The sequence below is a fragment of the Vipera ursinii genome, assembly GCF_947247035.1.
Source record: "Vipera ursinii genome assembly, chromosome: 2".
Taxonomy (NCBI): Eukaryota; Metazoa; Chordata; class Lepidosauria; order Squamata; family Viperidae; genus Vipera; species Vipera ursinii.
The window spans coordinates 291127260-291133332 of record NC_139513.1 but is presented as its reverse complement, the minus strand read 5'-3'; the positions used below and the strand labels follow the sequence as shown (position 1 = coordinate 291133332).

General features: G+C 44.8%; 1 protein-coding gene across 1 annotated transcript in view; it reads left to right on the top strand.

Annotated features, from left to right (window-relative positions):
- Positions 1-834: 834 nt before the first annotated feature.
- Positions 835-6073, top strand: part of UBAP2 (ubiquitin associated protein 2) — a gene marked incomplete at its 3' end in the record, with an annotated part of 115056 nt that continues 109817 nt past the window's right edge. Inside the window, exon 1 of the mRNA XM_083353539.1 lies at positions 835-926. The remainder of the gene's footprint in view (positions 927-6073) is intronic.

Here is a 6073-nt window from a genome sequence, read left to right as displayed (position 1 = left end):
CCAGTTGTACCTTTTTGACCTGGTTGTTAATTGGGTCAAGGCCATTAAGTGAATTATTATCATAAAAGGCAGAGAACATTTCTAGTCCTCCTTCCTATTTTCCCCAGAACGACCTTGTGGTTTGGGCTGAATGATTGCTATCTGATGGGGACTCATATACATATATTTACATTTTATATATAATTTCTCCATGCGCATGTGCATGTACAATATATATTTTGTGGTCTTTCAATGACTTTTGTTCGGTTTTCAGCTAATTGGTTGCTTGGTTTGTTTTTGCTTTTTAACTTCGTACCCGTTTCAGAGTCACCCAAGCGATGAGCAGCAAAATTTACCGAATGAAACAAATTACGTTACTTAACGTAGTCATAAAATATCTCTTTTCCAAAAACAGAAGAGCTTTTCCTCAGGGAGACGCCGATCCCGCCTTTTTATTTTGGTCGTGGGGGGGAGGAGGGGGCGGGGTCGCATGTTGGTGACGTCACCCGCCCCTCCCCTTCTTGATTTGCTAGGAAATCGATCGTGTAAGGGCCGCCCAATCCGGAGCGAGATTTCCTTCGGAATTCCCCCCCCCCGCCGCCTGTCCCTCCCCCTTATTTATTTATTTATTTTTCCCCTCTATTCCTCTGCCCCTGTCAGCATCACGTGACCGAAGCCTTGGCGCCAGGATCTCCCGAGGAGGAGGAGGAGGAGGAGAAGAGTGCGCGAGGCAGAGACTGCTGCGCAGGCGCCGATGCGGGGGAGAGGCGGGGGCGGGCCAGAGGGCCAATGGCGCCTCCTCCGGTTTGGTCACGTGCCAGGCGGAGGGCGGGAGACGGGAGGGGGCAGGACGACGACGAGGAGGAGGGAGGTAGGTCACGTGACTGTGGTGGGCGCCTCTGCCGCCGCCAGTGCTGCCGCCGACGCTTTGTGAGCACGTTGGGCAGGTAACGAGCGCGCGCCTCCGCGGCGCGAGGGCGGGGGGAAGGCGACGGGCCCGCGCACGGAGGGGGGGTGTCGCCCGTTGTCCCTCAGGCCGTTGGGTGAGGGGGGGGCGAGGGGGGGGCTTGGGAAGCGCCCTCCGCGCCCCCTTTTTCGTCCCCTCAGAATGGCGCCTGAGGGGGTGGCTTAAACACGGGTCCCCCGGGAGGCCTGCGACCCCTGAGGGAGACTTTTTAGGGGTCCCCCCATCGTGAGGGGAAACCTCCGCGTAGGGAAAGGGGGGGGCGGGCGGGCGGGCTCCTGAACTTTCCCTCACGCGGACTACACTCCCCATGCTCCCCAGCGCGCCTGAGCATTGGACCGACATATGTCAGCTGGTCAGGCATGGGGCCTAAAGGGGGCTTTTGCCAGGGGCTACCTGGTGATTTCCTCCCCCCCTTCCCCCCAAAAAAAAGAGGCAGAATAAGTGAAATTTTCAGAGGGGAAGCAAAGGTGGTCGTCAATTCCCTTCTATTTCCCCCCCCCTCTCACCCTCCCGGGTCACTTTCTACTTTGATTTATTATTTATTTATTATTAACATTTCTTTTTTTGCAGCTTTGTGCTTTTATTAATGAACGTCTTATTCCGTTTCTATTCTCTGACAACCCCCCCCCCCTTCGAGATCACTTTCTACTTTTATTTATTATTGATTTATTATGCCATTTCCATATCGCAGCCTTATTCTCCGGCTCCCTTCCGAGATCACTTTCTACTTGTATTTATTATTGATTATTCCATTTCCATAGCCAGCCCTAATCTCCCTGCCTTTTGAGATCACTTTTTATTTATTTATTATTTATTCCTTCTCTGTGCAGCCCTGTTCTCTTCCCACCCACCCACCCGCTTTTGAGATCACTTTTTTACTTTTATTTATTATTCATTTCTAGGCAGCTCTTTCTCCCTCCCCTTCGATGTCACTTTCTACTTTTATTTATTCTTATTTATTATTCCATATCTTGCAGTTTACTTGAGGGGAAGAGAGGTTTATGCGGGGTGCCACATCCCTGTCCTTGCCTGGCCACCCTGGCATCTGCAATGGAAAATCCGAAAATGTGCCCCCCCCTTCCCCTCCTCCAAGCCCAGTTTTATTTTGGGAGGATAGCAATCCCTTCCCCGGGTGGATGCCTCTGCCGCCCTTGGCTTCCTTTCCAGGATTGACAGTCTTCCCCCTCCTGCTGGGAACAGGGGGTCTCCCCGCCCAGCTCTTCCTGGCCCAGCCTGGGTTCTGAATAGGACAGAAAAGTCTCCTGTCGCTTCTCTTGCTTGCTCTGCATGGCTCTTCCTGAGTCAGGCTGGTGGGAGAAACGGTATCAATCAGGGTCTTTTCCAGAGAAGTCCTTATTTATGATATAGAGGTACAGGTAGTCCTCGACTTACGACCACAATTGAGCCCAACATTTCTGTTGTTAAGTGAGACATTTGTTAAGAGGGTTTTGCCCCATTTTACGACTTTTCTTGCCACAGTTGTTAAGGGAATCGCTGCAGTTAATTAGTAACCCAGTTATTAAGTGAATCTGGCTTTCCTGTTGACTTTGCTTGTCAGAAGGTCTCAAGGTGATCACGTGACCTCGGGACACAGCAACCATCATAAATATGAAATAGTGGCCAAGCATCTGACTTTTGATCAGATGAGCATGGGCATGCTCAAAGGTCGTATCTGTGAAAGATGGTTATAAGTCACTTTTTTTCAGGGCCGTTGTAATTTTAAATGGTCGTTAAATGAACAGTTGTAAGTCGAGGACTATCTGTAGTCCTTGACTTACAACAGTTCATTTACTGATCATTTTTCACACTTGCATCCCATTGTTCCCCAAATTCAGATATTTGGCTACTGACTCGCATTTACGATGGTTGCAGTGTCCTGGGGTCATATCCCATTTTGCATCTTTCCGACAAGCAAAGTCAATGAGTAGGCCAAATTCATTTAACAGATGTGTTACTCAACTAATAGTTGCAGTGATTCACTTAACTATGGCAAGAGAGGTTGCAAAATGGGGCAAATGTCACTTAACAAATGTCTCAGCAACAGAGATTTGGGGCTGATTTGTGGTCGTAAATCGAGGATTATCTGTAGATAAAGCCAACCAACTCACAGCTAGGTGATTCTGGGAGACTTACAGAATTTAAATAAACTTACTGTATCTCTGAAGTCTGGTCTTGCTGTTGGCTAATGAAACCTTAGTAACAATAGCGACTCATTTCTTTTGGGAGTGGTGAGACTTAAAAAAGCAATTTTCAGGCTTAACTGCAGGGAGCATAGCTGAATTTATTTGGCAGAGTAGCCTTAATAACTATATAAAGGCATTCCTTGACTTACAACTATTTGTTTAGTGACCGAAACACTGGAAAAAGTGACTTATGACCATTTTTCACGCTTATGATTATTACAGCGTCCACATGCTTACATGATCAAAATTCAGATGGTTGGCATATTTATGAAGGCTGCTGCATCCCTGGGTCATGTGATCCCCCTTTGCCACCCTCTGATAAGCAAAGTCAATGGGAAAGCCAGGTTCACTTAACCATGTTGCTAACAATTGCATTGATTCACAATGATGATGATGATGATGCAACATAACACCCCGGACTTAACAATTATCAATAAGAAAGACAAAGTCTGGATAGTGGACGTTGCAGCACCTGGAGACAGCAGAATAGACAAGAAAGAACTGCAAAAGATAACAAAATACAAAGACCTACAAATAGAAATAGAAAGACTGTAGCAAAGGCAAGCAAGGGTAGTATCAATAGTCATAGGCACCTTGGGTGCAATCCCAAAACAACTGGAGCATCACTTGAACACCATTGGCATTGACAAATTTGCCATTAGTCAATTGCAAAAGGCGGCCTTACTAGGAACTCTTTCCATCCTGCGATATCTGTAATACCATCAAATATCCACATCTGCCTATCCCAGGCCCTTGCTAAGGACTTGATAGGTAGACAAAAATGCCAAATCCAGACTGAACATCTGGCTGACTGTGTGATGAATAATAATAATAACAACAACAACAATAATATAAACTGTGCTACCTGGTTGATACCTAAGATGCTGGCAGCAACCCGTGTCAACCATTAGTGCCAGTCAGTTTGAATGTTCAGTTGACTGAGGTTCATGTTTTATTAATAAAAATTTTATAATAAAAATAAAAAGGAAGGATCTTGGAGGTCTTCTAGTCCAGTGCTTTTCAACCATTGGTACGGATACCACCTGTGGTACATTGGCCCCTGGCAGGTGGTACGCGACCATCCTAGAAAAGGGGTAGCAGAGGAGGGGAATGAGCTGAACCGGTGGCAGCACCGCACAAGCCTGAGCGAGAGACGGCTGGAGCTGCAGGGCTGTCAGGGCTCAGTGGAAGGCCCAGGATCAGCGCCAGGCTCCCGCTGGAGCTCGGTGCTGATCCTAGCGCTTTGCTAAGCCCAGAAGCATTTATGCTAGTACTCATTGATGAACTTTTAAATTGGATCTTAAAATACAGAATAACACAGTTCGAAAGGACTTTGGAGGTCTTCTAGTCCAATCCCTTGCTAAAGCAAAAGACCTACTAGTCTCTTAAAAGCTTCCAGTGATGGGGCACCTATAACTTATGGAGGCAAGCTGTTCCACTGACTAATTGTTCTAACTATCAGGAAATTTCTCCTTAGTTCTAGGTTGCTTCTCTCCTTGATTGGTTTCCATCCATTACTTGTTGCCCTGCCTTCAGGTGCTTTGGAAAATAGTTCGACCCCCTCAAATATTGGAAGTCTGCTATCATGTCCCCCCTCGTCCTTCTTTTCATTAAACTGGACATACCCAATTCCAGCAACCTGTCCTTACATGTTTTATCCTCCAGTCCCATAATCACCTTTGTTGTTCTTCTCTGCAGTCTTTCTAGAGTCTCAATATCTTTTTTTATATCATGGCGACCAAAACTGATGCAGTATTGCAAGTGTGGTCTTATAAAGCGTTATAAAGCATTATAAAGCGTTACTAGAACTTCATGTGATCTTGATCTCTGTTGATTCAGCCTAGGACTGTGTTGGCTTGTTTAGGAGTTGAGCCACACTACTGGCTCAAGCTTAAGGGATTGTCCAGTAGGACTCTTAGATCCCTCTCACTTGATGGTAAAATTACCAAATGTTGGTAATCTTTATCAGTCCATTCTAAATTTATCAATTTGGGCATGACTTTGATGCACAGGCTAAGTTATTTTTTTGTTTCTTGTGTGTCTGTACCACAAAAATAATGTCAATATTTGCCTCACTGTAGATAAAATTTAGATTGTTAGACACAATTCCCTGCTAATTTGTTAGCTTAGTATATTTTGGGGTTTTTTGTGTGTTTGATTGTGAAAAATTCTGTTGCTGGATTTGTGACATTTTCAATATTTCCTCTCTCTTCTGTATGATGACAAGATGTAGAGTTGTTTGTGAGTAAAATTCAAAAACAAAAGAAATAGAGATTGCAAAACCATTTACCATGCAGCCTTTTCTGATGTTGACAAGATGCCTTCAGATTGAATTGCTGCTTCCCTGAAATCTTTTGTTGAATGCATTCCTTCAAGCTATTATTTTAAAATCATTTGATAGGATGAAGAATACGGTTAATCCCAACTCCCCCATTCTTTTGAAAAGAAATTTAAGATTTCTTACGTATTCTAAGATTTAAAAGTTCATAAGCTGCAAATGAAGAAATAACCAGGGCACAATTAAGCCCTACCCGTTTGCATGAAACTAGCAGTTTCTAAACACAATTCATCTTTTTTTGCTATCATTTCAGCACATAACCTTGAACTAATTTACTGTTCCTCAATCTGTCTTTATATGGAATTATACTTTCTGAAGTCAAGGTCCTTATATTTTAGTAATTCACCCCATCAGCACCAATAACTGTCAAAAGTACTCTCACACTGCAAAAATAGTTAGGACTAGACCAGGGGTAGGCAACCTTGGCTCTTTTATGACTCGTGGACTTCAACTCCCAGAATTTCTGGGAGTTGAAGTCCACGAGTCATAAAAGAGCCAAGGTTTTCTACCCCTGGACTAGACCATACTGTTGAGGGATGTCCTTTGAACTAGTAGGCTTTTATGGAAAAAAGGTAAAGGTGTCTCCAAACTTGGCCCTTTTATGAC